The sequence below is a fragment of the Musa acuminata genome, unplaced genomic scaffold (assembly GCF_036884655.1).
Source record: "Musa acuminata AAA Group cultivar baxijiao unplaced genomic scaffold, Cavendish_Baxijiao_AAA HiC_scaffold_1136, whole genome shotgun sequence".
NCBI lineage: Eukaryota > Viridiplantae > Streptophyta > Magnoliopsida > Zingiberales > Musaceae > Musa > Musa acuminata.
In genome coordinates, this window is record NW_027021348.1 from 7,309,288 (window position 1) to 7,319,287 (window position 10,000).

The following is a 10,000-nucleotide window of genomic DNA, read 5'->3' on the forward strand; positions in this document are numbered from 1 at the left end:
ACAGAATGTGATTCATCCATTTCTGAATGACCACCAGACAGAAGTCTCCCACGTCTGGGAGCTCCATCCACCCACGTCTAGGTGAAGTCAGAGGGGGCCGGCAGAGCATCGCAGGCTCTATGCATAACTCCCTTTACCATTTCTGGCAAAGGTTCACATTATCCCACAACACCAGAATACAAGAGGGCAGTTTAAACAATAAGTAGCATAATACGGAAGCACACGCGGAACAACAAAACGTACATGTGCCTTTACGAGACAATACGATGCAAGCAACAATCTCTCACAAATGTATTCAGTTTTGGAATGAAATGAAGGCAAGAGTTTACAGGGATTCAAAACATTCATACTGAGCTCAATTCAAAATAGGAAGGTTAGATGAATTCAATATCCAAAGGAATGAAACTGGAATAGGCACATATCAAAAGCAAATGCGGAACAATAGGATATACATGTGCCTATATGAGTCAATACGATATAGCATAAACGTTACACAACAGTTTTCAAGAATGCAATAATTTTAAGGACAAGAGCATACAAGAATTCAAAGCAGTAATATAAAGCTCAATTGAATGAGAAAGCTAAAGGATATCAATTTCCAAAGGAATGAAACCAGAGTATGAGAAATCGACCAAAGCTCGATTTCTGGCAGAATACAGAAGGCACATTGAACAAATGATTCAAACTATCAATCGTGCTCCAATTTACTCAGAAATAATCATTGGATAATACTTTCAGATAAGATAGGCTTCATATGAATTGAACTGTCCAACAGAGAGAGTTACAAATAATTTGGTAAGCAAGTGTCGTATAACAAAATCTCTGTTGGCAGAATTCATAATGTCAGATTCAACAGATAACTGGACAGGTGTTTGGATTCCAAATCTTTCAATCCATATATCAAGGAAAGGTCTACGAGTCTAGTTTCCAATGAAATCAGTTTTGAACAAATCAGAGTTTCCAACAAAGACTTATAGGCAGCTCGGTATCAAAAGGTCAGAATCTCAGAAGTTGCACAGATTTGAATCGTTACGTCTAAACAGGAGATATATCAAATGCAAGGCTAGAACAATTCAAAGTTCCTCATATTCAAAACAAATGTGGAGATAAAATAGCAGTGAGGAACGATCAGGGAACTTGCAAGAGAAAAGATTAGAAAGCTTGCAATAGAAAAGGTTAGAACACTTGCAATAAGACATATCAGAGCAATTATAGGAGAAACGATCAGAGAATTTGCAATAAGACATATCAGAGCAATTATAGGAGAAACGAACAGGGAACTTGCAATAGAAAGGATCGAAACAAGTGGGAAACTTGCCTTTCAAATATTTTGATCTGAATATCCAAGGAAGGTGCCAATCCAATCTTTCTACTTTTCCTCCGTGTCCTCTCTCTGTTTCGTTTTGTGCTCCCGTTTTCTTCCTTTCTTCGTAACTACATCACGTGTCGAACATCGAGGCACAGTCACCTGCTCTCTCTTACTCTCATTCCTTCTTTTTCTTTCCCAAACACAGCTGCCACAGCCGCCGTCGCTGCCGCTGCCACAATCGCAGCCACGACCGCAACTGCGGTCACAACCGCAGCCCCCTTCCACTGCACTATTTCCTTCTTCCCTTCTCTCGTTCCTACTCTTTCTCTTTCCCAAAAGCAGCTACTGCAGCTACTGCAGCCACCACCGCTGCCGCAGCTACCGCAGCCAACGTCGCAGCCGCAGCCGGAGTCGCAGCCACGGCCGCAGCCACCACACTCGCAGCCTCTTCTTCCTCCCCTGCTCATCTTCCTCTCCTTCTTCTCTTCCAACTGCAGCTGCCATCGCCGCAGCCGTAGCCCCTTCTCTTCTTCCTCTCCTTCCCTTCTTCCTTTCTCTTCTTCTTCCTTTCCTTCTCTTCTTTCCCAGCTGCATGCTGCAGTCGCAGCCTCAGCCACGGCCACAGCCTTTTCTTCCTCCCCTGCTCATCTTCCTCTCCTTCTTCTCTTCCAACTGCAGCTGCCATCGCCGCAGCCGCAGCCCCTTCTCTTCTTCCTCTCCTTCCCTTCTTCCTTTCTCTTCTTCTTTCCCTGCCACAGCTGCAGCTGCCACAACCGCAGCCGCAGCTACTTTCTTCCCTTCTCCTCTTCCTTTTCCTTCCTTTCTTCTTCTTCTCTTCTTCTCCTTCCTCCCCTTCTTCTCCCCGACGTCACCCACACCCTCTCCTCTGTTTCGTCTGCAGGAAACAGAGGTATCACAACCTCTTCCCCTGCTTCCTCTTCCTCTTCTCTTCCTCTTCTTCTTCTTCTCCTCTTCGAACGCCCCACACCTCTCCTCTGTTTCCACCTGCAGGAAACAGAGGTGCTGCAGCCCTAGCTGCTGCCACCTCTCGCTCCTCTCCCTCTTCCCTCTCTTTTCCCTCTTCTTCTCCTCTTCCCTTTTCCTCCCCAACCCCACACACCTCCTCGCTGCAGCCTTGCCGCAGCTATCCTCTTCTCTTCTTCTTCTTCTTCTTCTTCTCTTCTCCCTCTTCTTCCTCTCTTCTTCTCCCCACGCCCCACAGCTTCTCGCTGCAGCCCTCGCTGCAGCCACCTCCTCTTCTTCTACCACTCTCCTTCTTGTCCTCACGCCCCACCGCTCTCTCTGTTTCTGGAAGAAACAGAGTGCGTGGGAGGCGGTGGGATAATACCGAATTTTCGGTTTTCCCTTTTTTTTTTCTTTTTTGCAACTTAGCAGTTTAGTCCTTGTAATTTCTATATTTACATATAGGTCCTCCAATTTACATATAAATCTTTATTAATAATTTTTAAAAGCGAGGGATATTACACTCTCCCCCCCTTAAAAGAAAATTTAGTCCTCTAAATTGATAATAGCTCAATCGATGAAAAGATGAGGATTATGATATCTCTATTTCCTCCTCCTACTCTTAAATAGTTTCATCAATACAATACAATTACATAATTATCCACGAGCGACCGAAATATTCTCCTCCTTGATCCTCAGTAGACGGTAACCCGACCTTCAAGCAATTTTTCTAAAAATACTTGCGCACCCTACAGTTAATCAAGCAAGTCGTTACTTCAGGAAATACTCATTTTTGATTGTCACCTGATTCAATTGTCTATAATCATTACAAAGCCTCAATGTTCCATACATCTTTTTAACTAACACCGGAGCACCCCATGATGAAATATTAAGCCAAATAAAATCCTCATTTAATAATCCTTGTAGTTGCTTTTCCAATTCCACTTACTCAAATGATATCTTTCTGTAGAGAGGCTTAGATATTGGGATTGTCCTAAGGACCAAATCAAAAGCAAAATCACATTTGGAGGTAATCCAAACAAGTCATCCTGGGATACATTAGGCAAGGAGATAAATAATGTCCAATACTCTCAAAATAAAAGATCGGCTGATCAAATATGCAAAAAGTGATCATTGGTTATATACCAATCCATACTGGTATGATAAGAAGATAGCCAATCCATACCAAGTATAATATCATAACTCCAAATCTCTAGGAGAACTAAATCAGCAAAAGTTCAAGTTCTCCAATAAAAATCAGACAAGAGGACCAGATTCAAGTTCGTTATCAAAGAATCTCTAATGATCGTATTTACATATAGCACATAATGTAGTGGTCTAGGTTGAATACCCAAGTGATAGGCAAAATATTCCGAATCAAATCATAGATGAGACCCATGGTCAAACAAATATTTGCATTCTTTCATAAACCTGAATAATACCTTCGACCACTACTTCAGAAGTTTCATAATCATATTCAGTGATAGTATACACTCTGACATGGGCTGATGATTTATGAGGCAGTGACTCTTTCTTTTATTTTATGATCCAACTTTCCACAAGCAAAATAGACTCTAGTCACCCGAAAGCACAAATTCGTTTCATAATTTAACTTGCAATTCACATGTGATTGAGTCTTTTGTGATGACTTCCCATTTCAAATCCAAATATCTTGACCCTCTTGTTATCACTTTCTGATTCATTTCCAATCATATTTTTATTGGTAACTTGTCCTTATCATCTTGCCACTGATCTCCAAAAATTCTTTTCATTGTTGCCATTAATTATCAGCCTCTATTTCCAATATAAGGTGGCAAAAGAAATCTTTCGATCATCAGAACAATTTTGTACATCATATATCTTCTCTGTTTGCATCATTCATTTTTCTACCACCAATGAAATTAGGTCCACCATGCTTCCGCTGCGCCACTCTGATTGAATATCCCCGATCAATCCTTTCATTCCCCTTAATTAATCAGAAACAAATGAAATAGGAGGACCAAATGTCCTCATCATCCTAGATTCCTAAAATGCACCAAAGAAAAATTTCCACCAATCACTAAAGTTCATTAGACCTCAATATATTTTGCATGTCAACATATCAAATATTTCAGTAATCCTCAAACAATGCTCTGATACCACCTCTGTCACGCCCCTCAAAATATTATCCATGATATTAAAAATAATTTTCATCACAGACCAATCCATCCAGGATCCAAACTAACGTTTGAGGACACTGAAAAACATTCTATTCATATTCACATCCATAAAACCTGTGCAGTTTAAAATCATATATCGCATCACTCGATAATTTACATTTATGGCAACCCAAGCCAACTTGACAAAAATGAACAACATTTATAAATCCACAAGCTAAATAAATTATACAATCAGAACTCCAACTATTCACCACAAGTTCATATCATCATAAATTAGACTTAACATTCAGAAATTCCAAATAAGAGAGATCTCCTAACACTTTGACACAGTATATCCATTTCGGTTCATCGACAACATTTCATTACATACAAAACATACTTATACAACAATATCGTAATAACCAACCAGACTTGCCCATCATTCTGAATAGTTATCCACTGCCTCAGCCCAAATCAAACATCTCGAAGAGTGACAAGTTGACCTGAAAGATATATATAACAACGGAGTGAGCCAAAAACGGCTCAGCAAGTGACAAAGCATATTCAGAACAAAAGGAACGGTTTCAAACGAGTAAGGTATCATAATGCAAGGCAGAATACAAGAATTCTCAAGGATACCATCTCAATAGATACCAAATCATACGTATCATGTCATTCAAAACATATTTGATCCATAACGAATGGGGCATAGAGTAATTGGAACATATCAATGGCAGATAGGACATTTCAGAACATATCAGTTCATAGCAAATGGAGCACAGAGTAATTGGAACATATCAATGGCAGATAGGACATTTCAGAACATATCTGTTCATAGCAAATGGAGCACAGAGTAATTGGAACATATCAATGGCAGATAGGACATTTCAGAACATATCTGTTCATAGCAAATGGAGCACAGAGTAATTGGAGCATATCAGAAACAAGGGAAACATATCGGAGCTTATCAATGGCATATAAAATGTTCCAAAACACATCAACGACATATGGAACATTTCGAAGCAAAATCAACAATGAATGAAGCATTTCAGAGCATATCAAACTCATATGTCGTACAGAAGCTCAAACGTCGTCCTTGACGTTGCAATCATATCATACTTATCCAGAGCATGAACAGAAATAACTCACCAAAACTCTGGATGTCATATCAAACATATAGAGGGTGTAGTGGGATCACAGACAGAATGTGATTCATCCATTTCTGAATGACCACCAGACAGAAGTCTCCCACGTCTGGGAGCTCCATCCACCCACGTCTAGGTGAAGTCAGAGGGGGCCGGCAGAGCATCGCAGGCTCTATGCATAACTCCCTTTACCATTTCTGGCAAAGGTTCACATTATCCCACAACACCAGAATACAAGAGGGCAGTTTAAACAATAAGTAGCATAATACGGAAGCACACGCGGAACAACAAAACGTACATGTGCCTTTACGAGACAATACGATGCAAGCAACAATCTCTCACAAATGTATTCAGTTTTGGAATGAAATGAAGGCAAGAGTTTACAGGGATTCAAAACATTCATACTGAGCTCAATTCAAAATAGGAAGGTTAGATGAATTCAATATCCAAAGGAATGAAACTGGAATAGGCACATATCAAAAGCAAATGCGGAACAATAGGATATACATGTGCCTATATGAGTCAATACGATATAGCATAAACGTTACACAACAGTTTTCAAGAATGCAATAATTTTAAGGACAAGAGCATACAAGAATTCAAAGCAGTAATATAAAGCTCAATTGAATGAGAAAGCTAAAGGATATCAATTTCCAAAGGAATGAAACCAGAGTATGAGAAATCGACCAAAGCTCGATTTCTGGCAGAATACAGAAGGCACATTGAACAAATGATTCAAACTATCAATCGTGCTCCAATTTACTCAGAAATAATCATTGGATAATACTTTCAGATAAGATAGGCTTCATATGAATTGAACTGTCCAACAGAGAGAGTTACAAATAATTTGGTAAGCAAGTGTCGTATAACAAAATCTCTGTTGGCAGAATTCATAATGTCAGATTCAACAGATAACTGGACAGGTGTTTGGATTCCAAATCTTTCAATCCATATATCAAGGAAAGGTCTACGAGTCTAGTTTCCAATGAAATCAGTTTTGAACAAATCAGAGTTTCCAACAAAGACTTATAGGCAGCTCGGTATCAAAAGGTCAGAATCTCAGAAGTTGCACAGATTTGAATCGTTACGTCTAAACAGGAGATATATCAAATGCAAGGCTAGAACAATTCAAAGTTCCTCATATTCAAAACAAATGTGGAGATAAAATAGCAGTGAGGAACGATCAGGGAACTTGCAAGAGAAAAGATTAGAAAGCTTGCAATAGAAAAGGTTAGAACACTTGCAATAAGACATATCAGAGCAATTATAGGAGAAACGATCAGAGAACTTGCAATAAGACATATCAGAGCAATTATAGGAGAAACGAACAGGGAACTTGCAATAGAAAGGATCGAAACAAGTGGGAAACTTGCCTTTCAAATATTTTGATCTGAATATCCAAGGAAGGTGCCAATCCAATCTTTCTACTTTTCCTCCGTGTCCTCTCTCTGTTTCGTTTTGTGCTCCCGTTTTCTTCCTTTCTTCGTAACTACATCACGTGTCGAACATCGAGGCACAGTCACCTGCTCTCTCTTACTCTCATTCCTTCTTTTTCTTTCCCAAACACAGCTGCCACAGCCGCCGTCGCTGCCGCTGCCACAATCGCAGCCACGACCGCAACTGCGGTCACAACCGCAGCCCCCTTCCACTGCACTATTTCCTTCTTCCCTTCTCTCGTTCCTACTCTTTCTCTTTCCCAAAAGCAGCTACTGCAGCTACTGCAGCCACCACCGCTGCCGCAGCTACCGCAGCCAACGTCGCAGCCGCAGCCGGAGTCGCAGCCACGGCCGCAGCCACCACACTCGCAGCCTCTTCTTCCTCCCCTGCTCATCTTCCTCTCCTTCTTCTCTTCCAACTGCAGCTGCCATCGCCGCAGCCGTAGCCCCTTCTCTTCTTCCTCTCCTTCCCTTCTTCCTTTCTCTTCTTCTTCCTTTCCTTCTCTTCTTTCCCAGCTGCATGCTGCAGTCGCAGCCTCAGCCACGGCCACAGCCTTTTCTTCCTCCCCTGCTCATCTTCCTCTCCTTCTTCTCTTCCAACTGCAGCTGCCATCGCCGCAGCCGCAGCCCCTTCTCTTCTTCCTCTCCTTCCCTTCTTCCTTTCTCTTCTTCTTTCCCTGCCACAGCTGCAGCTGCCACAACCGCAGCCGCAGCTACTTTCTTCCCTTCTCCTCTTCCTTTTCCTTCCTTTCTTCTTCTTCTCTTCTTCTCCTTCCTCCCCTTCTTCTCCCCGACGTCACCCACACCCTCTCCTCTGTTTCGTCTGCAGGAAACAGAGGTATCACAACCTCTTCCCCTGCTTCCTCTTCCTCTTCTCTTCCTCTTCTTCTTCTTCTCCTCTTCGAACGCCCCACACCTCTCCTCTGTTTCCACCTGCAGGAAACAGAGGTGCTGCAGCCCTAGCTGCTGCCACCTCTCGCTCCTCCCCTCTTCCCTCTCTTTTCCCTCTTCTTCTCCTCTTCCCTTTTCCTCCCCAACCCCACACACCTCCTCGCTGCAGCCTTGCCGCAGCTATCCTCTTCTCTTCTTCTTCTTCTTCTTCTTCTCTTCTCCCTCTTCTTCCTCTCTTCTTCTCCCCACGCCCCACAGCTTCTCGCTGCAGCCCTCGCTGCAGCCACCTCCTCTTCTTCTACCACTCTCCTTCTTGTCCTCACGCCCCACCGCTCTCTCTGTTTCTGGAAAGAAACAGAGTGCGTGGGAGGCGGTGGGATAATACCGAATTTTCGGTTTTCCCTTTTTTTTTTCTTTTTTGCAACTTAGCAGTTTAGTCCTTGTAATTTCTATATTTACATATAGGTCCTCCAATTTACATATAAATCTTTATTAATAATTTTTAAAAGCGAGGGATATTACACGCACAGCCAAAAATGGCCAGTTTTGGCCCGTTTTTGGGCTGTTTTGGCCAGTTTTTGGCCTGTTCTTGCGTGGTGCGGTGACCGTCGTGAGCGGAGCAAAATGTCAGTCATCTCAGCACCCTGGAACCCCCCGGGTGGCACAGGGCTGGATGGGGCTTTCGTATAGCAGGGACGGTGCTGCCACTCGCTTCGCTCGCTGTCCGCCGCTCGCCGCTCGCTCGCGCAGCCAAAAATGGCCAGTTTTGGCCCGTTTTTGGGCCGTTTTGGCCAGTTTTTGGCCTGTTCTTGCGTTGCGCGGTGACCGTCGAGAGCGGAGCAAAACGTCAGCCATCTCAGCACCCTGGAACCCCCCGGGTGGCACAGGGCTGGATGGGGCTTTCGTATAGCAGGGACGGTGCTGCCTCACGCTTCGCTCGCTGTCCGCCGCTCGCCGCTCGCTCGCGCAGCCAAAAATTGCCAGTTTTGGCCCGTTTTTGGGCTGTTTTGGCCAGTTTTTGGCCTGTTCTTGCGTGGTGCGGTGACCGTCGTGAGCGGAGCAAAACGTCAGCCATCTCAGCACCCTGGAACCCCCCGGGTGGCACAGGGCTGGATGGGGCTTTCGTATAGCAGGGACGGTGCTGCCTCTCGCTTCGCTCGCTGTCCGCCGCTCGCCGCTCGCTCGCGCAGCCAAAAATGGCCAGTTTTGGCCCGTTTTTGGGCTGTTTTGGCCAGTTTTTGGGCTGTTCTTGCGTGGTGCGGTGACTGTCATGAGCGGAGCAAAACGTCAGCCATCTCAGCACCCTGGAACCCCCCGGGTGGCACAGGGCTGGATGGGGCTTTCGTATAGCAGGGACGGTGCTGCCTCTCGCTTCGCTCGCTGTTCGCCGCTCGCCGCTCGCTCGCGCAGCCAAAAATGGCCAGTTTTGACCCGTTTTTGGGCTGTTTTGGCCTGTTTTTGGGCTGTTCTTGCGTGCCGCGGCGACCGTCGTGAGCGGAGCAAAATGTCAGCCATCTCAGCACCCTGGAACCCCCCGGGTGGCACAGGGCTGGATGGGGCTTTCGTATAGCAGGGACGGTGCTGCCTCACGCTTCGCTCGCTGTCCGCCGCTCGCTCGCGCAGCCAAAAATGGCCAGTTTTGGCCCGTTTTTTGGCTGTTTTGGCCAGTTTTTGGCCTGTTCTTGCGTGGTGCGGTGACTGTCGTGAGCGGAGCAAAACGTCAGCCATCTCAGCACCCTGGAACCCCCCAGGTGGCACAGGGCTGGATGGGGCTTTCGTATAGCAGGGACGGTGCCGCCTCTCGCTTCGCTCGCTGTCCGCCGCTCGCCGCTCGCTCGCACAGCCAAAAATGGCCAGTTTTGGCCCGTTTTTGGGCCGTTTTGGCCTGTTCTTGCGTTGCGCGGTGACCGTCGAGAGCGGAGCAAAACGTCAGCCATCTCAGCACCCTGGAACCCCCCGGGTGGCACAGGGCTGGATGGGGCTTTCGTATAGCAGGGACGGTGCTGCCTCACGCTTCGCTCGCTGTCCGCCGCTCGCCGCTCGCTCGCGCAGCCAAAAATGGCCAGTTTTGGCCCGTTTTTGGGCTGTTTTGGCCAGTTTTTGGCCTGTTTTTGCGTG

General features: G+C 45.1%; 1 long non-coding RNA gene across 1 annotated transcript in view; it reads right to left on the bottom strand.

The window, feature by feature from the left end:
• LOC135668553 (uncharacterized) overlaps positions 1–8,230 on the bottom strand; it is a 9,230-nt gene extending 1,000 nt beyond the window's left edge. The window contains exons 1-2 of the long non-coding RNA XR_010511020.1: positions 6,929–8,230; positions 1,319–4,913 (exon numbers count right to left, since the gene is read on the bottom strand). This is a non-coding gene — a long non-coding RNA (uncharacterized LOC135668553). The remainder of the gene's footprint in view (positions 1–1,318; positions 4,914–6,928) is intronic.
• Between the last annotated feature and the right edge of the window lie 1,770 nt (positions 8,231–10,000).